Source organism: Eriocheir sinensis, chromosome 37, assembly GCF_024679095.1.
Source record: "Eriocheir sinensis breed Jianghai 21 chromosome 37, ASM2467909v1, whole genome shotgun sequence".
Lineage (NCBI taxonomy): Eukaryota > Metazoa > Arthropoda > Malacostraca > Decapoda > Varunidae > Eriocheir > Eriocheir sinensis.
The window spans coordinates 15,032,826-15,054,931 of NC_066545.1; the positions used below are offsets into that span (position 1 = coordinate 15,032,826).

The 22,106-nt window shown below is 44.7% G+C and overlaps 1 protein-coding gene across 7 annotated transcripts in view; it reads left to right on the plus strand.

Annotated features, from left to right (window-relative positions):
• The window catches only part of LOC127008353 (kinesin-like protein KIF2A), a 70,905-nt gene that overhangs the window by 16,254 nt on the left and 32,545 nt on the right, over positions 1-22,106 (plus strand). The window contains exon 1 of one of the 7 annotated variants that reach the window (XM_050880266.1): positions 10,653-10,675. The exons of the other annotated variants lie outside the window; for them this stretch is intronic. The gene's annotated coding sequence lies outside the window, so the exon portion shown is untranslated. Of the gene's footprint in view, positions 1-10,652; positions 10,676-22,106 lie in introns of those variants that run through there. 7 annotated transcript variants of the gene reach the window in all.

Consider the following 22,106-nt stretch of genomic DNA (forward strand, 5'->3'; position numbering starts at 1 on the left):
ATGACGTGGTAGTGATGTCCATATGTTTTCCTCCTCCTCCTCCTCCTCCTCCTCCTTGCTGTCTGGAATTCACTACCTGTCTGCCTCCTCTTCCTCCTCCTCCTCCTCCTCCTCTTATCGTGGCAGTCGCCTGTTACCTTTCTCTTTCTCTAGAACTGGAGGAGGAGGAGGAGGAGGAGGAGGAAGAATGGTGCCACCTCGTCGGCCTTGTCTTCTTCCTCTTCGTCTCTCCACATCACTGCTTCCTCCTCCTCCTCCTCCTCCTCCTCCTCCTCCTCCTTTAGTTTATCAGGCAGACTATTTGTGTTATAATCTTTTGTGTATGTTTTCTGAATTCTCTCTCTCTCTCTCTCTCTCTCTCTCTCTCTCTCTCTCTCTCTCTCTCTCTCTCTCTCTCTCTCTCTCTCTCTCTCTCTCTAGTTAATAAGTTGTAATTTCCAGACGTTACAGTGAGTCATGCTATGCTAATTTGAGAGAGAGGAAGAGAGGAGGTAGGAGGGCATCTGTTCGTTTATACCATGTTTGTTCTTTTTTTTTTCTATTAAACTGAGGATGTGTGTGTGTGTGTGTGTGTGTGTGTGTGTGTGTGTGTGCATCAACAGGTAGTGCCGCCACGCCCACCACCACCACCACCACCACCTCCGCCACGCCCACCACCTCCTCCACCACCAGCGCCATATAAGCCTCCATAATTACCTCACCTGCCGTGCCAGACAGGTAGATTATTAGCCTTACTCCGCTTCCCAGGCCTAACTTACCTTACTTTGTCTTGCTCTTAAATTACTTTGCCTTGCCCTTACCTTTCTTTGCCTTGCCCTTACCTTACTTTACCTTGCTCTTTGTACCTCATCGCCTTACTTTACCTTGCTCCTTGTAACTCATCGCCTTAATTTACCTTACTTTACCTTGCTCTTTGTACCTCATCGCCTTAATTTACCTTGCTCCTTGTAACTCATCGCCTTAATTTACCTTACTTTACCTTGCTCCTTGTACCTCATCGCCTTAATTTACCTTACTTTGCCTTGCCCTTACCTTACTTTTCCTTGCTCTTACCTCATCGCCTTAATTTACCTTACTTTACCTTGCTCCTTGTACCTCATCGCCTTAATTTACCTTACTTTGCCTTGCCCTTACCTTACTTTTCCTTGCTCTTACCTCATCGCCTTCATTTACCTTCCACTCACCTCCGCCTCATCACCTGGCTGGGCTCCGATATCACTTGGGAAATAGCTGTGTATACCTGGTGATGTTTTATTTAAATGTTGGTTGTGTCGTTTTAATGTTTAGGGACTTGTAAGGGTTGTGTATGCATGACATGACTTTACTTTGTTTCATCCGGTCCCTTGCCTAAGTTTACTTCCTTATTTGTCTTTCTTCTTCTTCTTCTCATTATTGTTGTTTGAGAGAGAGAGAGAGAGAGAGAGAGAGAGGAGGGGAGGGGAGGTAGGGGTCATCATTATCATTGTTATATTCATGGCAAAGTAAAGTAAAATATAGATGAAGATAATTAAGATAGTGAAAGGTGGATAAAAGATAATTATAGAGTCGATTTTTTATTTTTTTATTTTTATTTTTTTATACTAGTTAAAATGATTGTGTAAAAAAATGTATATATAGTCTCCGGTCTGTGGTGTTCCTGCCAAGGGAGTCATGCGGTGTTGTATAATTGCATGAACCTTTTTTTATCGGCTTCGCAGACGCCGATCAACAGATTGGCCATCTTGTTGTTGTTCTCTTCAAGCTGTTTTCCTGGCTTACCCATGCGTTGTAGACATGACATTGAATAATAACATTTGTTACCCCTGATGAACCCTACAACATGTAATTTTAAACAGTCAGGTAGGCCTTCATAGTAGGGCCTGATGGTCGGCCCCAGCCCGTTGTGGCGCAGGCAAGTGTTTATAGTGGCGCCATCTTTACTTTTCAGCATTTTCCATTTTAGACCCCTCGTTGCATAATATAAATTGTTGGGGGGGTGTTGGAGGGTCATGCGACGCCGATCTAGCACAGTTTTTTTGTACTATTAACACTTGTTTTGTCAATCTGGCGTCATTTTTCTCCTCAGGCGTTTGTGTAGTTAGATTTTCCTTTCGCTGTTTTTTTTTTTTTTTTTTTTTTTTTTTTTTCCAGTGGCAATTTCTTCCTCCTTTCCCACCACTCAGGCATTTATTAACTTTTTTTTTTTTTTTTTTTTTTTTTTTTTTTTTTTTTTTTTTTTGCATTCTTCAGGTGGTTGTTACATATATTTTCCTTTCCTTGCGGCATTTTTTTTTTCTGGTCATTTTTTCCTTCCCTCTCCCCAACCTCCCTCCCTCCCGCCCGACCATCACTTTCTCTCGCCTGCCTCACCTGAAATACCTGTTTGTTTGGTCACCTGGTGCTTGGGTCTTGCCAGGCACCTGAGAACCACGTGCTTGCATAATCTGTCGACGCCTGAGAGGAGCCACGTGTGTGTGTGTTGATGTCTCGAGGTTATACTAATTAATTACAGCCTGAGAGGGAGAGGGGCCATAATTAGGATGTGGTTAGGGCGTAGAGAGGAACCACGTGTCTGTATTGATGTCTCGAGGTTGAAGATTCGTCAGCTGATCCTTATACTAATTAATTACAGCCTGAGAGGGAGAGGGGCCATAATTAGGATGTGGTTAGGGTGTATCGAGGAACCACGTGTCTGTATTGATGTCTTGAGGTTGAAGATTCGTCAGCTGTTCCTTGTATTAATCAACTTCAGCCTGAGAGGGAGAAGGGGCCATAGTTAGGGTGTAGAGAGGAACCACGTGTCTATGTTGGAGTCTTGAGGTTGAAGATTTGTCAGCTGTTCCTTGTACTAATCAACTGGAGCCTGAGAGGGAGAGGGGCCATAGTCAGGGTGTGGTTTGGGTGTGGAGGGTGCCTGGTTCGGGTGTAAAGAGAAGGGGTGTGGCTCGGGGAGAGAGGGCGTGGTTTGGGTATGTTGGGGGCGTGGTTTGGGCGTGGATAACTTGTGTCAGTGGGGTGTGGCTAGCTTGCAAAGAGTGTGGGGCGTGGTTTGCTAAATAGATAGTGGGTATGGATTTACTCTTAGGAAGGAGGCGTGACAAGTTGTTAAGGGGTGTGGATAAACTATAAAAGGGGGCGTGGCTTCATGGTGAGGTGTGTGCGTGGGGGCGTGGTTTTCCTACATAGAAGGGGTGTAGTTTGCTTGGTAGGTAGGGGGCGTGATCTTTTGATAGTGAGAGGGCGTGGTTTTGTATAGAGGGGACGGGGACTGACTGGGGACTGGTTCCTGGGCAATCGTAAAGGGGCGGGGCCTATTATGGAGGTTTATTTGAACGGGTTAAAGAGGAATGGAGAGGAAGTGGAGGAGGTAAGGAAGAGAGAGATGGGGAGTAGATATGTATAAAGTAAATGAAGGGGACGAGGAAGGGAAGGAAGGGAGGAAAGATTTTTATAATGCAAACTTCTGTAACTCACCCACGTGTCTTATTTTCTTTATACTTGAATATTCTCGTGCTAAGTTTGTTTACGTGTTAAAACTTAAATATCTTGTCTTATGATCCTCTTTAGTGACTTGTCTTTTGTGTTTATTTAAAGATCTTGTGACTCAGCAGGTGGGAGAGTAGGAGGGACGGGGGGGGGGGGTATGGAAAGGGAGGGGCTCTTTTAAATGTCATCCCGGCTTGTGTTCGAGATTTACTTTATTATTATTATTATTATTATTATTATTATTATTATTATTATTATTATTGCATTTATATTTTTGTTGATATTTTCTTGCTCTCTTCTTATTCTTCATCCTCCTCTTCTACTTCTACTTCTTTCTCTTCTACTCTTTTTCTTTCTATTGCTTTCTCTTCATCTACTTTTACTGTTTTCTACTTTCTCATATACTTTTCTTTCTCTTTTCTTCCTCTTCTTCTTTCTCCTTCTTCTTCTTCTTCTTCTTCTTCTTATTATTATTATTATTATTATTATTATTATTATTATTATTATTATTATTATTGGACGTAAATGAAATCTGGATATGTATAGACACTCATTTGGGCAGGGGTCGACAGGTAAAAGGGACATGTTTGGACAGGTGACTCAGACAGGTGTGTGTGTAGGCGAGAGAGAGAGAGAGAGAGAGAGAGAGTTATGGTATTGCTGTGTGTGTGTGTGTGTGTGTGTGTGTGTGTGTGTGGACGTCCAACTGAGTGGTGATGGAGATGATAGGCTAGTGGTGGTGGTGAGGGTGGAGGGAGGTGGAAGAGGGAGGGAGAGTGGAGGGGGACGAAGGGAGAGAAGGAAAAGAAGAGAAGAAAAAAAAAGTGGAGCAGAGATACAGTGGGTGATAATATTGATTGGGAGGAAATGGAGAGAGGAAGTGGAAGAGGTGGAAGTAATGACGTTAATTAAAGGAGAAGGAAATAATGAGGGAAAAGGAAGAGGAGGAGAAGGAAACAGTGATGGAAAACGAAGAGGAGGAGGAGGAGGAGAAGAAGAAAATATTGACGTTAAAGAATGTAGAAGGTGGGAATAATGATTGAGGAGGAGGAGGAGAAGAAGGAAATAATTATAGAAAAGGAAGAGGAGGAGGAAGAGAAGGAAATAGTGATGGAAAACGAAGAGGAGGAGGAGAAGGAGAAGAAAATATTGATGTTAAAGAATGTAGAAGGTGGGAATAATGATGGAAGAGGAGAAGAAGAAGGAAATAATTATAGAAAAGGAAGAGGAGGAGGAGAAGGAATGGATGATGGAAAACGAAGAGGAGGAGAAGGAGAAGAAAATACTGATGTAGAAGGAGGTGGGAATAATGATTGAAGAGGAGGAGGAGGAGAAGGAAATAATTATGAAAAGGAGGGAGGAGGAGGAGAAGTAGAGGGAAATGAGGATGGTAAACAAAGAAGAGGAAGAGGAGGAGGAGGAGGAGGATGCTTTTGGATTAAATAATTGAAGGTGGAGTTAGAGGAGGAAGAGGAGGAGAAACTAACTGGAATAATAGAGAGGTAAGATAAATAGATAGATGAATGAGAAAGGGCGTAATATAGGAAACATTATTAATAGTGAAAGATAAAGTTTGATAGAAGGTAAATAACAGGTATAAATATGAGATACGTCGACATGTAAAGAAGGAAGGGAGGAATAGCAAAATAGATGGAGATAGATAGACTTCAGTGGATAGGTGGATGAGTGGAAGGTGGATAGTTGTATTAAGTGGAGGGTATGGAAGTGGATGAAGGGGACGAAAGTGATACGCTACTGTGGGTGTGGGTGAGGAGGTGGATGAGTGGGTGGTGGTGGTGGTGGTGGTGATGATGGGTGACCTTGACTCCTCGTGTGTGTGTGTGTGTGTGTGTGTTTAGCCGTTATATTAGGACTCGCCTTTGGCCGTTATGTGAACTCTCTCTCTCTCTCTCTCTCTCTCTCTCTCTCTCATTTCCTCCCTTCTATTTCTCGTTTTGTTTTGTTTTTCTCATTTCTTCCTCCATTCTGCTTCTCTCTCTCTCTCTCTCTCTCTCTCTCTCTCTCTCTCTCTCTCTCTCTCTCTCTCTCTCTCTCTCTCTCTCTCTCATTTCCTCCCTTCTATTTCTGGTTTTGTTTTGTTTTTCTCATTTCTTCCTCCATTCTCTCTCTCTCTCTCTCTCTCTCTCTCTCTCTCTCTCTCTCTCTCTCTCTCTCTCTCTCTTACATTTCCTCCCTTTTATTTCTGGTTTCCTTTTCTTCTCATTTATTCTAGTCTCTCTCTCTCTCTCTCTCTCTCTCTCTCTCTCTCTCTCTCTCTCTCTCCCGTCTAATCTTCCCTTTCATCCTGTCTCTTCCACTTGATTCCATTCGCTTGCACCACCTCCTCCTCCTCCTCCTCCTCTCTTCCCACGTCCTTGCCTAATCTCCCTTCCCAACATTCTTTTTTTTTTTTCTGTTCCCACGCCTTTCCATTCTTTCCTCCCGCCTCATTGTCACTTCCTCTCTTTATCTCGCTTCCTTTGTCTCTGTTTATCTCCTTTCCTCTTGTCTTCCCTTTCTCTTCCTTTCTCCTCTGTTATTGTTTTTTCTGTTATTAGTATTATTGTTATTATTCTTCCTCCTTTCTTTTTTTTTCTTTTTCGTATCTTCCTTTATAATGTTATCCCAGCTTTTTCCTTTCTTCTTCCTCCTCCTTCCTCTTCTCTTTCCTCCTCCTCCTCCTCCTCTTTCTTCCTCTTCTTCGGTTACTTTATCTCTAGTTCAATTTTTTTTCTTCATATTTAACGTTTTTTTTGTCTGGTGCTTTTCTCCTTCCTCCTCTTCTTCCTCTTCTCTTTCCTCCTCCTCCTCTTCCTCCTCTTTCTTCCTCCTCTTCAGTCACTTTATCTGTAATTCAGTTTTTTCTTCATATTTAACTTTTTCTTGTCCTGCTTTTCTCCTCTTCTTCCTCCTCCTCTTCTTCCTCTTCTTCCTCCTCCTCCCGCAGCCACGCCCGAAGCAACAAGCCTTTCTCCTCTTCCCTCACTGCAGTAAAAATGAAGGGCCTCTTTTTGGCTTCACGACGAGGAGGAGGAGGAGGAGGAGGGGGGGGGGGAAGCAAGCAGCCAGAGACGTAAGGCGAGGTAAAAGAGGAAGAAAGGAAGGCAAATTTGTAAACTTTTTCTCTTCCCTCTCTTCTTTAATCCATCCTCCTTTCCTTCCCTCCCCTTTCTCCTTCCCTTCCTTACCCTTCTTTCCTTCCTTCCTTTCTTTTCTTTTTTTCCCTTTCCTTCCTTGCCTTCCTCCTTTCTTTCCTTCCTTTTCTTCCTTCCTTTCCTTTCTTTTTTTCCCTTCCTTTCCTTCCTTGCCTTCCTCCTTCCCTTCCTTCATTTTCTCCTTCCCTTACTTCCCTTTCTCCTTCCATTCTTTAGCCCTTCCTCTCCTCCCCTTTCTCCTTACCTTCTACTCTTCCCTTCTTCCTAACTCCTTCACTTTCTCTCCCTTCCTCCATTCCTCTATTCCTTGTTCCTTCCCACCTTAGCCTTCCCTTCCTTCCCTTCATGTCTCTCCTCCATACATATTTACCCCTTACCCTTCTCTTCCTCCTTATTTCCTTCACTTCCTTTCCCTTCTTCCTTCCCCCTTCCCTTCCTTCCCTCTCTTCTTACCTCCTTTTCTACATTACTCTTCTTATCTCCTCTAATTCCTTCCTTCCTTGCCTTTTACCTCCCTCTCCTTACCTCCCTACCTCCTCTCTCCTCTCCTTACATTACTTCTTACCTCCTCCCTCCCTCTCTTCCTTGCCTCCTTACCTTCCTCTCCTCCTCCTCCTCCTCCTCCTCCCCCCCCCTCCTTACCTCCTCAGAGACACGCCCTCATGTTGTTTTCCTCCGGCGTAGGTAATGCATTTCCCTCATGTGTTACTTTGTCCTTATTGCTTCTTTTTCCTTCCTTTTTTCCTTTTTTTTTTATTTATTTATTTATTTATTTTTTTTCCGCCTTCCTTGAGTTCCTTCCTTCCTTTCTTTTCTTTTTCTTGTTTTTTTCCTTTCCTTTTTTTCTCTCTCTGCCCTCCTCCTCCTACCTTCGTTTTTTCTCTCCTTCATTTCTTACTTCCCCCCTCCTCCTCCTCCTCCTCCTCCTCCTCCTCCTCCTCTTCCTCTCATTTCCTTCCTTCCTTTTCTCCTTTCAACCTGTCCTTCCTGCCCTCCTACCTCCCTTTTTTGTCTATTCCTCACTTCCCTCCTCCTCCTCCTCCTTCCTCTCATTTCCTTCCTTCCTTTTCTCCTTTCAACCTGTCTTCTCATTCTTCCCTCCTCCTGTTTTTCTTTATTCCCTCCTTCCTTCCTTTCTTTATTTTCGGTCATCTTATCTCTACTCTTTCCATGCTGCCCCCCCCCCCTTTTTTTTTCCGTCTTTCCTTCCCTCCTTCCTTACTTTCTTTCTTGACTTTTTCCATACTGCTTTTTTTCTTTTCTCCTCCTTACCCGTCTTTCCTTCCATCATCCGCTTTATGCCCTCCTTCTATTCTTCCTTCCCTCCTTCTTTCTTTACCTTATTATGTCAGTGGCTGTTCCCAGAGTCACGCTGCGTTGTGTGTTGGGGGAGGAGTGGGAGGGAGGGAGGAAAGTGGAGAGGAAGGACTGTGAAGGGGAGGAGGAGGAGGAGGGGCGGGGAGACAAGAGGAAGTAATGGAAAGTGGAAATGCATGGGGAGGGAGGAGGAGGAGGAGGAGGAAGGAGGAGAGTGGTGAGACTAAGGAAGAGAAAGGAAGGGAAAGGGAGGAAAATGAGAGAGGAAGAGAAGGGGAGTAGTGGAGGAAAAGGGAGGGAGAGGAAGGGGAGCGAAGGGAGAATGGGAGTAAAGTGGAGGAAAAGGGAGGGAGAGGAAAGGGAGCGAAGGGAGAATGGGAGTTAAAGGAAGGGGAGAAAGGGAGAGAGGAGGGGTGAGCAAAATGGAGGAATAGGAAGGGAAGGGGAGCAAAAGATGGAGAGAAAGGGGAGGGAGAGGAGGGAGAATCCGAGCAAAGGTAAAAATGAGAGAAGGGAAGTAGAGGGAGAAGGAGGGGGAGAGAGGATAGGAAGGGGAGCAAAGGGAAGGAGAGGAAAAGAAGGGAAGAGAGGGAGGAAGGGGAAGAGGAGAGAGGAGAAAGGGGGACAAAAGGGGAGGGGAGGGAGAAGAGGAGGGGAAGGAGAGAGGTGGATGCTGTCGGAATGGAAATAAGGTTGCTTTTTCTCGTGTGTTGCATTGTTGTTGTTCGTGTTGTTGTTGTTGGTGGTGGTGGTAATGATATTTGCATTCCCTGGTGGCGGTGGTGCTACGTTGGCGCTGCTGTAGGGGGGCTGTACCCGGGTTCGATCCCCCTCCCCCTCCTTTTTATTCTTTTTTTCTTTTTATATGTACAGACTATAGCAAGGAAAGGAGGAAGAGGAGGAGGAGAGGAAGGATGTAAACAGTGATGAGGGAGGATTGGAAGGAGAAGGAAGGGAAGAGAGAGGGAGAATGGAAGGAGGAGAAGGAAGGGAAGAGAGAGAGAGAGAGAGAGAGAGAGAGAGAGAGAGAGAGAGAGTGTCTAGACGTGCCCCACCTCACTCCTACAAGATATAATTCCTTCCTTTTGTCAAGAAGCATAGGATTACAAACTCTTCTTCCTCCTCCTCCTCCTTCTTCTCCTCCTTTGTTTGTATATATTGTTAAAAGCTGGAAGAGAGAGAGAGAGAGAGAGAGAGAGAACCAGGTGGGAGGGAGGAAAGGCCTGGGAGCATTAGTGTGGGAGGGAGAGAACAGCGTGCCATTAGCGTGGGAGAGAGAGAGAGAGAGACTGGCACCACTAATTAAAAGCCCAGGTGAGAGAGGTAAGGCAAGGCGAAGCGGGCAGGTGTATTTACTGAACCTCATCACCTTGAATCCATTTTACCTTTCCTCCAATTTGTACTTCCAGGCTATATGAGATGAAGGGAGGGGAAGGGGAGGAGAGATGAGAGGTGGGAAGGGAAGGGAAGGGAGGAGAGGAGGGAAAGGAAGGAATGAGGAGAGAAGGGGATGGAAGGGAAGGAAAGAGAAGGGGATGGAGGGGAAGGGAAGAGGAGAGAAGGGGAGGAGAGGGAAGGAAGGGAAGAGGAGGAGTGGGAAGGAAAGAGAAGGGGATGGAAGGGAAGGATAGAGTAGGGGAGATAAGGGAGGGTTAGGAAAGAGGAGGAGAGGGAAGGGAAGGAACGATGAGGAAGGGAAAGGAAAGAGAAGGGGATGGATGGGAAGGAAGGAAATAGAATAGGATGGAAGGGAAGAAGAGGAGAGGGAAAGGAAGGAAAGAGAGGGGGATGGAAGGGAAGGGAAGGAGAGAAAGGAAGAAGAGAGGAGGGGAGGGAAGGAATATTATGGAAAGAGAAGGAGAGGAGACAAGAGACGGTGGAACAAGTGAGAGTGGATAGTGGGGAATGGAAGGGATGGTGGAGAAAGGAAAATGGAAGGAAAGATAAGAGAGAAAGGAGGAAAAGGATATACCATTACATTTTGGAGAATGGCGGACATCATATAACTTTACTGCTACTGTTACTACTTTCCTCCGTGTCCCTCTCCACTTGAACTCCACTTCCACAGAGAGAAGAGAGAGAGAGAGGGAGAGGTGGAAAGAGAGGGGCTGGTATAAGGATGGGGATAGGTTAAAGAAAAGGAAGGGAAAGATGATCAGGGAATGGAAATTGGAAGATAGAAGGGAAATCAGAAATAAAATGAGAGAGGGAGAGGTAGAAAGAGAGGGGCTGTTATAAGGATGGGGATAGGAAAAGAGAAAAGAAAAGGGAATGGAAATGAAAGATAAAAAAATAAACAGTCGCTTCCATGGAGAGAGAGAGGGGGTGGGGGGGCTGGTATAAGGATAGGGATAGGTTAAAAAGAAAAGGAAGGGAAGGAGGATTGGGGAATGGAAATTGGAAAGATAAAATGGGAAATAAAAAAATAGTTGCCGCTACCTTGGAGAGAGAGAGAGAGAGAGAGAGAGATTACCTTCCAGACTATATTATTACTGTTATTTACCACATGTCTCTGTATTCGTGTTTTAAAAGCCGAGTGAATCTTTTGGGTATATCCTAATTAGTGTCTCTTTTTTTGTATTCCAGGTAAGATGAAGCAGAGGTGATAAACAGATTGGATGGAGGCGTAAGGTAAAGTTAAGGAGCATAGGCTATAGATAAAGCTACGCGTGGCCTCTGTGCTCTCCTCCGTCACATCACATTGGTCCTTGAATGATGATTACATACCTGGAATTTGTGTGAGTAATTTATTGTTTATTGTGTGCACGTGGGAAGTGTGTGTCAGTGGGTCATATTTTTAAACACATCGTCACCCTAATACACATATTTGACAAGGGAGTTCTGGGCCTTTGGAGGGGTAGTTTTATGGCGCTGGTGGTAGTTTGAACGTTCTTCTGTACCGTGAACCTAAAAGAACACTTATTAGAACCAAATCTATCTCCTTTTTGTCGCTTTATTTATTTATTTATTTTTTTACAGCAGAGTCAGTTAAAGGGCATTAAAAAGATAACAAATGAGGAAGAAAAAGTAACAAATGAAATGCTTTGAAAATAGTCGATGCAAGAGGTGAAAATATCTGAGCATACCGACCTGCGTGTGTCGAAGCCGTGGCCGCAGCGGGACGCGGGCGGGAATGTGTGAGTGAGTGAGTCACCACCAACGGACGAGGGAGGGGGTGTTCCCGCCACCGCCACCACGCTACACCATAAGCCCCTCCCTCCTTTTCCTCTACAGCTTCTATTTGAGTTTCTCCCATTTTCTCGTCTATTCATAACCTCACTACAGCATCAATCTCTTCTCTTTTTCTCCCATCTTTTATAATGTTCTTTCCAACGCCTTCCTACATCACAAGCCCCTCCTCTTCCTCCTCTTCCTCTACAGCTCTTCTACTTTTGTTTCTTCCAGTTTCTTCTCATAACCTCACTTCATCATCAATCCGTTCTCTTCCTCCTCTTCCTTTTCGCTACAATCTCCATCTAATAGTTCTCTTTCCAACGCTCCACATCTAAAGCTCCTCCTCCTCCTCTCTCCATCATTAGCTCCTCTACTTACTCTTCTGCAGGTTTTGTATTTTTTCGTTTATTCCAAGTTCTCCTTCAAACAGCTTCTCTACCTCCCTCTTAACTTCTTTTACCCGTTTCATTCTCGTACATTTGCTCTCCTCCGACACCTCGCCACATCATCAGCTGCTCCTACTGTTTCTCTCTCCTCTCCATCACCACGGTACATCACAAGCTTCTCTTCCTCCACGCAACATCACAAGCTCACCTCTTCCTCCATGCAACATCACAAGCTCCTCTTCCTCCACGCAACATCACAAGCTCCTCTTCCTCCACGCAACATCACAAGCTCCTCTTCCTCTTCCTTTCTCCTTGTCCATCCTCCACTTTTATTCCTCTTCAACCCGTTATCCTCTCCCTCCTTCTCTCATCCTTGTAACACGTTCTCTCCTCTCATCAGCGTATCTCCTCAGCCTCCTCTTCTTCGTCTTCCCTTCTTCCTCCTCCTCCTCCTCACGCCAAGCCAGTAAAGGTTAATTATTCACAACTTATTCAAGTTAATGGGTGATACAAGTTGCGTCATATAGTGCATTGCCGGAGGGGGAGGAGCAAGGGAGAGGGAGAGGAAGAGGAGGAGGAAAGGGTGGCCGTGGTGACCGCCCTTTTGAATCTTCTCAAGGTTACGGGCGCTCTCAGCCGTTACGCACGCGATAACACCACCACTGGGCCGCCGATGGTTGCTTAGGGAGTTGGTATTACTGTTATTATTGGTGTTATTGTTGGTATTATTGTTTGTAGTAGTGGTGGTAGTAGTAGTAATAGTAGTGTTGTTTTGGTTCTCCAGAGTGAGTGTGTGTGTGTGTGTGCCCCGCAAAAACGATCAATATGTCTGTCACGGAACACACACACACACACGCACACACAGTCGTTACCGCTGGTCTCAGTTACATAAAAGCAAGCGACAGACGGTGGATGTTGGGAGAGTCGTGTTACTTGCTTGCTCAATACGGTTGCTTCTGTACGAGACATCCTTGAGTGGCGGAGACCAAGGGGGACGCCCACGTGACTCATGGCAGGGGCTAGCCACTCGATCCTGCCGGGAGGGACTTGGGATGGGAGCTGGGAAGGGAAAGGAAAAAAAGAGAAGAGAATGGAAGGGAAGGAAAAAGGAGATGAGGGAGGATGGCGAGTGAGTGAAGCAACGCACCCCGGATGTATGCTCCCATTAGTTGTCACGTGGATGTTGAAGGAATATAATGTGGTTTGATGTTGAGAGGGTCGTCGTAGGTAGTGATTGAAGGAGTATTATGACAAGAGGCTGAGGGCGAGGAGAGGAAATGAAGAGATAATGAGTCTGGAGATTATATGCTTGTGGAGGAAGGAGCGGAAGGGGAGATAAGAGAGCGGTGGAGAGGTGGATGGATGGGAAGCTGAAAAAAAAGGATAAAGGAAAAAAATATGAAAATACTACTTGAAAAAGAAAAGAAAACAATAGTACTTGAAAAAAAATATTTGAAAAAAAAGAAAAAAGAAAAATTCTACTTGAAAAAAAATCCACTACTACGTATTACTACTTTTTTTTTTGTAGTTCTTGTATTTGTTGTTCTTGCTCTTCTTCATCTACTACTGCAATTACTACATCTCTTATTGTAGTAGTTATTGTTCCTTCTCTTTATCCTCTTCCTCTACTACTACTACTACTACTATTACTGCTACTACTACTACTACTACTACTACTGCTGCTGCTGCTGCTTCTACTACTATTACTACTACTACTACTGCTATTACTACTACTACTACTACTACTAGAAATACCTCTCGTTCATCCACCTTTCCACCTGTCTCTCCATCCTATCTCTTCCACCCCTTCATCCACCACAGATTGTTACACTTCTCATAAGGTTCTGTCATTCTCTCTCTCTCTCTCTCTCTCTCTCTCTCTCTCTCTCTCTCTCTCTCTCTCTCTCTCTCTCTCTCTCTCCACATAAAACGATTCACGCTATTTCTTCGTCACGCTCCCTCCTCCTCCTCTTCCTCCTCCTCCTCTTCCTCTTCAGCACGCTTCTTCCTCCTCCTCCTCTTCCTCTTCTTCTCTTTATTATTATTTTTCTTAGTCTGTCGTTGTCTTTGTTATTATATATTGAGAGAGAGAGAGAGAGAGAGAGAGAGCAAACATAGGCAGGCACTGGGTTTGATTACTTGCAGGAAAACTGTGTATGTGTGTGTGTGTGTGTGTGTGTGTGTGTGTGTGCAGGAAAGAGGAAGGGAAAAAAAGCATGGCAAAAGAACAGTACATTGTGTGTGTGTGTGCGTGTGTGTGTGTGTGTGTACGGTAGGTATTTCCGTGATTATCGTACGCACACTGGCGAGGCAGGTAACGTTTTTCTTGTCATTTTCCCAACACCGTCACCACCACCACCACCACCACCACCACCACCACCATCATCATCATCACCACCACCACCACCCTCTGCTACCTTTTAAAATCTCCCTGCAACCTTCTCTTCCGCCCTTCTACCTTCATCCTCCTTCCCTCTCCTTTTCCATCTCCTCCCTCTTCTCCCTTTTTCATCTGTCCCTCTCCTTTTTCACCCGCTTTCTTCTACCCCTCTTCTTCCTCCTTCCCTCTCCTTTTCCATCTCCCTCTTCTCCCTTTTTCATGTCCCTCTTTCCTTTTCCATTCCTTTCTTCTCCCTCTTTCGTTTGCCTCCCTCTCCTTTTCCATCTCTTCTTCTCCCTCCTTTTCTATCCCCCTCTTCTCTTTCATCTCTCCCCTTCTTTTCCCTCTAACTACTTACCTTCTTCATTTACCAGTATCTACTTCTTCCATACCTCCTTTTAAATTAATTTCTCTCTCTATACCTCCATTTCCTCGTCATTATCTCCTCTTCTTCCTTCTTCCCCAATGTTACGCCCCTTCCTCACTCCCTTCCGCCTCCCACACTCCATCACTACTTTCACCCTTCCCTCCCTCCCTCTCTCGCGCCCTTGCCCTTGTCCTTGCTTGCCTTGTGGAGTGAGGCGTCCTCGTGGTGGTGGTGGAGGAGGTGGTGGTGGTATTTAATCCTATTGTGTGATCGTGTTGGTTGGGGTGATACTGAGAATTACTACTACTACTACTACTACCACTACTACGATACTGTTACTACCACTATTATTACTACTACAACTACAACTATTTCCTCTACTCTTACTGTCATTACTACTACTACTACCACCACCACCACCACCACCATTACTACAACTACTATTACTTCTACCATTACTATCCTAAAACTACTACTACTAAAACCGCTAATTAATTCCTTTAGGCAAGCTTATTTTCAGCACTAATGGCAATGTTAATCTCTTTTCCTCTCATTCTGTATCCATTGTTCTCTCAATCAACGCTTTAAATACTAACTAGTTTTATCATTGTCCTTTTTTCCCCCTTTTTTCCCCCTCTCGTGTTGTCTTGGTCATGCGTTTAATAAGAGCCACTTCCTGTTGGCTGGCTGGGATGGTGACCTTTTTACATGCTCGCTTTGTTGTGCTGTGGTGGTGTGGTGTTTAAGGTCAGAGCGGTGATGGTTTGAAGGTGGGATTTTGATGTTGTGATGTTATGTTGGTGTTTACGTTCTCTTGCTCTTGTGTTCGATGTTACGCTTCTCCTATGCTTGCTTCCTTCTCTGTAGTTTGGAGTTAGTGTTACGATTTGTTGATGTGTTTGATGTAGTTTCTCCTCCTCCTTGCTCTCCCTTCCTTCCTGTGGTGTTAGTGTTGCTCTGTGATGTTACTTGTTCTCCTCCTTGTGTTTCTGTTTGTTACTTATGATGTCTTGCGGCTGTTGTGTTTTCCTCTACTTAGTGTTGCCATGTTCTTTCCTGTCAGTGTTGCCATGTTTCTTCCTGTCAGTGTTGCCATGTTTCTGTCAGCGTTGCCATGTTTCTTTCTGTCAGTGTTGCCATGTTCTTTCCTATCAGTGTTGCCATGTTTCTTCCTGTCAGTGTTGCCATGTTCTTTCCTGTCAGTGTTGCCATGTTCCTTCCTGTCAGTGTTGCCATGTCTCAGTTAGCGTTATATGTAGTCTCTAATGTTCCCTCCTTGCTTCCTGTATGAATGTATTTTTTTCCGAGGTAGAAACAAACATTTCTTAACTCTACCTCTCATTACTGGTCACATATTTAGAAGCTTTATAAATAGACACTTACATGATTAGACAGTCTGTAAACAAAACCATTAGTAACACCACAATCACCACCACCAGTCATGACATTCACCCCTTCACCACCACCATCATCACCATCATCACCACCACCACAGTATACCACCTTTCACTAACCCGTTCCCTCCTCCTCCTCCTCCTCCTCGGTCAACACTCCCCACCGTTAGTTTATGACTACTGCTACTCTGCTACGGAAGAGGAGGGGGAGGAGGAGGAAGAAGAAGAGGAAGAGGAGGTGATGTGATGGACTGTTAGCTTCCCGTGTGTGTGTGTGTGTGTGTGTGTGTGTGTTTGCGGTAGATGGAACTTTGCATTGGTGAAGAGGAGGAAGAGGAGAGAGGATGAAAGGAAGAGGAAGAGGAGATACATCGTTCTATTGATACCATTGATTGTGACCATTGAACCCCTCTTCCTCCTCCTCCTCCTCTTCTTCCTCTTCACCCTCTTCTTTTTCATCTTCCTCCTCCTCTTCTTTCTTCTCAAATTTCCCTCGGGCCTTCCTTCCTTCCTTCTCTCCCTCGTTTATTTCTTTCATCTTCTTCCCCTCTTCCTCTGCCTTCTCTTCCTTCCTTCCTTCCTACTCCTGACGTTTCTCTCTCCTCTTCCTCCTCCTCTTTATCCTCTTTTTCCATTTTCTTTTCCTCATTTTCCGACCTTTCCTTCCTTCCTTCCTTTTGTCCTTTCTTTTCCTTTATTCCCTTCCTTTCCTCTCTCCCTTCCTCTTTCCCTCCTCTCCTTCCCTTGTCTTATCTTCTCGTCTTCATCTTCCCTTCATTACCTCCTGTCTATCTTCTCGCTTCATCTCCTCCTCCTTTCATCTGTCCTCCTCCTCCTCCTCCTCTTCTTCTTCTTCCCTGATAGGCCTCCTGTCATGATTTTTTCTCTCCATCACAGCCTCCTCCTCCTCCGTTATCTCTCTCTCTCTCTCTCTCTCTCTCTCTCTCTCTCTCTCTCTCTCTCTCTCTCTCTCTCTCTCAATCTAAAATCACCATCCTTATTTTTTTTTCAGAGTGTGAGAGAAGGGGGGAGGAGGAGAGAGAGAACTTTGAACAGAGAGACTAAAAACCATGAATAGGTTTCTTTGATGCGCTCTCTCTCTCTCTCTCTCTCTCTCTCTCTCTCTCCTCCTCCTCCTCCTCCTCCTCCTTCCCCCCTTCTCTCACACGGGCCATTTAAATAGTTAGGGTCACCAATTAGTCAGATAAGTGAAGCCATTCCTCTAGCCAGGCCGCGGGTTGGGCTATTTTTGGGGCGGTGAGTGTTGGGCGGGAAGAGCAGGGATGGTTTGGGCTTGAAGGGAAAGGGATTGGGCTGGAAAGGATAAGGCGAGTGATTTGATTATGGATATTGTAGTAGTAGTAGTAGTAGTAGTAGTGGTGGTGGTAGTAGTAACAGCAGGGAAATCATGCCTAACTTTGCCTTATCTTACCTTACCTTACCTTACCTTACCTTACCTTATCTAACCTTACATTACCTTACCTTATCTAACCTTACCTTACTTTACCTTACCCTACCTTACCTTACTTAACCTCACCTTACCTTACCTTACCTAACCTTACCTTACCTTATCTAACCTTACCTTACCTTACTCAACCTCACCTTACCTTACCTTACCTTACCTTACCTTACCTTACTTAACCTTACCTTACCTTACTTAACCTTACCTTACCTTACCTTACCTTACCTTACCTTACCTTACCTTAGTTAACCTCACCTTACATTACCTTATCTAACCTTACCTTCCCTTACCTTACCTTATCTAACCTTACCTTACCTTACTTAACCTCACCTTACCTTGCCTTGCCTTATCTAACCTTACCTTCCCTTACCTTACCTTACTTAACCTTACCTTACCTAACCTCACCTTACCTTACCTTCCCTTGCCTTACCTTACCTTACCTTACTCAACCTCACCTTACCTTACCTTACCTTATCTAACCTTACCTTCCCTTCCCTTACCTTACCTTACCTTACCTTAGTTAACCTCACCTTACATTACCTTATCTTATCTAACCTTACCTTCCCTTACCTTACCTTACCTTACTTAACCTCACCTTACATTACCTTACCTTATCTAACCTTACCTTACCTTACTTTACCTTACCTTACCTTACCTTACCTTACCTTACCTTGCTTTACCTTGCCCTGCCTTACCCTACCTTACCTTACTTAACCTCACCTTACCTTACCTTATCTTTTCTTACCTTGCTTTACCTTGCCCTACCTTACCTTACCTTACCTTGCCTTCCCTTTCCTTATCACCTTAACTCACCATCCTCTGCCTTACCTTACTTAACTTCACCTTACGCTACCTTACCTTATATTATTTTACCTTTCTTATTTAATTTTGGCTATCTTATCTCAATCTATCTATTGCTATCTATCTTTTTCTATTTTCTTTTTCTTATTCTTGTGTTTTTATGAAGTGTTGCATTGAGAGAGAGAGAGAGAGAGAGAGAGAGAGAGAGAGAGAGAGAGAGAGTTAACTCTACGTATAATCCGACGAATCCGTAACTTATCCCCCACCCCTCTCTCTCTCTCTCTCTCTCTCTCTCTCTCTCTCTCTCTCTCGCCGTCCGTGACCTTGGCGTGAGTAAGGAAAGGACGGCCACGCACGCCCTGCCTCATGACGCCCCATCTTCATATATTAGAGGAGGAGGAGAAGAAGAAGAAGAAGAAGAAGAAGAGAAGAGAAGAACTGATCAGGGAAGGGAACGAAAGGAGGGCATGGAGGAGAGGGATAAAAGGGTTGAGTGAGAGATTGTCTGTGTCTGTCTTTATATGTGTGTGAAAGAGAGAGGGAGGGGGGACGAGGGTAGGGTATTCCTGTTTACTGTGTCTGTCTGTCTTTCTATCCCTGTGTCTGTGTGTGTGTCTGTGAGTGAGGGACCGAGGGTAGGGTATTTCTGTTAGCTGTCTGTCTGTCTGTCTAAACGAAGGAAGGAAGGATACTCACATGTTATCTGTCCTTGTGTGTGTGTGTGTGTGTGTGTGTGTGTGTGTCTGTGGCTGAGTGAGGGAAAGAAAGTAAGCAGGGCATTCTTCTGTCTGTCTGTCTGTGTTTGTCTGTCTCGTCTGGTTTCTGTGGTGGTTTGTGAGACAGTTTCAGGCGTGTTAAGTTAATCATGGCGGTGTGAAGGAGAGGGCGACACACACACACACACACACACAGGACACCCCCCTTCTCTCTCTCTCTCTCTCTCTCTCTCTCTCTCTCTAGACCCACCTACATACATTATTTACTTCTGCCAACCCTGAGGAGGAGGAGGAGGAGGAGGAAGCAGGGGTGGAGGAGGAGGAGTATATATGTGGTGACTTACTCCTGACACTCCTATTCTTCCTCCTCCTCCTCCTCCTCCCTCTCCTTTTCATCTTCCTCCTCCTCCTCCTCTGCCTGCGGTGTATGTGGTGTTGCTTCCTTCTCTTTCACGGGTTGGGCCTCCTCTTCCTCCTCCTCCTCCTCCTCCTTTTATCTTTGTTTGCATCTTGTTTATTTATTTATTTATTTATTTTTCGTTTTCTTACACCTCCTCCTCTTTAACCTCTTCATCTTCATCTTCTTCTTCTTCTTCTTCTTAATGCTCTTCTGTTTAGTCTGCAAATAAGATGAATAAGTTGGTTGTCAATGAGGTCTTGGATGCCACTTAATTGTTGTTTTTGTTAGTGTGGTTGTCGTGGTGATGATGGTGGTGGTAGTAGTAGTGGTGATGGTGGTAGTGGTGAGTATTTTGTTAAAGTGATAGGGATTGTTGTTGTTGTAGTAGTGGTGGTTGTTTTTGTTATTATTTTTTGTTGTTTTTGTTGGTAACCTGATAGTGGTGGTGTTACTACTAATACCACTACTACTACTACTATTACTTATATATTCGTTTTCCTTTCTTTTATTTCCATGAGAGAGAGAGAGAGAGAGAGAGAGGGGGGGTTGTTTTATACATACCAGAGAGAAAGAGGGGGAGAAGGGGGAGGGGGTTAAGGAGTGGCAAGAGGATGGGAAGAAGGAAGAGGAGGAGGACTGGGTTGGGTTTACAAGAGGTGAAGAGCAGAGAGAGAGAGAGAGAGAGAGATGGGGAGTGAGGGGCCTAGTTGACATTTTGAAAAGGAAGGAAAGGTGGGAGGGAGGGAGAGAACAGGAAGATTGAAGGTGAAAGGGGAGAGGAGGAGGAGGAGGAAGAAAATAACGATACAGAGAGAGAGAGAGAGAGAGAGAGTTTTACCTACCAGCTCAGAAGAAAATTAATTACCTATGATGGGAAGGTGTGAAGGAGGAGGAGGGAAGGAAGGAAGGATAAAAAAAAGGGAGAAGAGAAAAATGGAATAAAGGAAGGAGGAGGAGGAGAAGAGAAGGAAGGAGAGAAAGAAGGGAGAAGAGAAAAATGGAATAAAGGAAGGAGGAGGAGAAGAGAAGGAAGGAGAGAAAGAAGGGAGAAGAGAAAAATGGAATGAAGGAAGGAGGAGGAGAAGAGAAGGAAGAAGAGAAAAATGGAGTAAAGGGATAAGGAGGAGGTGGAGGGAGAGTATTAGGTTGACAAGAAGTGGAATGGGTGGATGAAAGAGGAAGAGGAGGAGGTGGATGAACAGATGAATAGAGAAAAGGGAGGATAAAGGAAAGGGGGGGAGGGGGGGAGAGAGATGATCAATACCTATTCTACACACACACACACACACACACACACACACACACATCAGGTAGGTACAAGGTCAAAAGTGTGTGTGTGTGTGTGTGTGTGTTCGAAAAATTGTGTTCTAGATAGCGTGATGGTAAGGTGTAGATTCTCTCTCTCTCTCTCTCTCTCTCTCTCTCTCTCTCTCTCTCTCCATATTTGTGCACGTTCATATATTTTTTATAGTAATATTTCTCCTCTCTCCTCCTCCTCTTCCTCCTCCTCCTCCTCTTCCTCCCCTCACCTCCTCTTATTTTTATTATTTTTGTTTTTATTTATTTTCTTGTTTTTGTTGAGAGAATTTTTATTATTATTACAATTATTGTTATTTTTGTTGTTATTGGTATTGTTTTTGTTTATATATGTTCTGAAAGCCTTATTACTTTTATTATTATTATTATTATTGTTGTTGTTGTTGTTGTTGTTGCTGCTGTTGTTGTGGTGGTGGTGGTGGTGCTTGCAAAAATTAGGAGGGTCATTTACATACCACGAAAATTTTCATTCCTCGACATTTTTTTCCTTCCCCCTCTCTCTTCCCCTCCCCTCACTCCCTTCCTCTCCCCTACCCTTTCTCTCCTTCCCCCTTCCCTTCTTATTCCTCCCTCCTCTCCCCCCCCCCCTTCCCGTCATGGGCGTGGCGTCCCTCCCCCCTCCTCCGAGCATTAGGTTGACCCTGACACATCACCGTAAATGGCCCTGTTCGACCCTGCTCTGTCCCCCTCTCCTCCCCTACCCTTATCCCCCCCAAACCACTACCTCCCTTACTTCATTTCTCCTCCTGCCCATTCCTCATATTCGTTTCCTTTCCTTTTCTTATCCCCTTCCTTTTCCTCTCCTTTTCCTTCCTTCCACTCTTTCTCCTTCCTTTTCTTCCCCTTTTCTTCTCTCTTGCATTCAGTCTTTACATTTTCTTTATCTTGTTTTCTTATTCTTGTTTTCTCGCCTCTGTCTTCTCCACTCTTTCATCCTTTCTCCCTTCTCTCTCTCTCTCCTTTCCCATCCTTTCCTCTCTCATTCCTCTCTCTGTCCCCTCCTTTCCCATCCCCTGTCCACCTCTTCCTCCTCCTCCTCTTTTCCTGAGTGAATGAATGAATCGTGGAATGAAAGAAGTGATTGCGTGTGAAATAATTGGGTCAGGTAAGGGATGGTGTGTATGTATGTGTGTGTGTGTGTGTGTGCGTGTGTGTGTGTGTGTGTGTGTGTACGTGTGTGTGTGTGTGTGTGTGTGTGTGTGTGTGTGTCATTGTTTCAAGGGGTGCGAGATATTATTGGCATGTTAATTGAAGGCCCTAAGTGGATCGATGAGCTTGTTAGAGAGAGAGAGAGAGGGGGGGGGGGATTAGAGGGAGAGAGTTAATTTGTTACTATTGAAATTGAAAGTCGTTAATCTCTCTCTCTCTCTCTCTCTCTCTCTCTCTCTCTCTCTCTCTCTCTCTCTCTCTCTCTCTCTCTCTCTCTCTCTCTCTCTGTAATGGATCTTGTACACCTGTATATTTCTCTGACCTTTTCCCTTCCTCCTCCTCCTCCTCCTTCTCCTCCTCCTTATCTATCTCCTTCCTTGCTCTTCATGTTCTCTTCCACTTTTCTGAACTCAACATTTCTCTTCCTCCTCCTCCTCCTCCTCCTCCTTTTACCTGTACCACCTTGAAGTGACAGCCATTATTGGACCAACGCCTACCTGTCCTTCTCCTCCTCTTCCTCCTCCTCTTCTCTTCCTCTTTTTTCCTTCTTCTCGATATTCTTCCCTCTTCTCTTTCTCTTCTCTTCCTCTTCTCTCTTCTCTTCTTCCTCTCCTCGATATTCT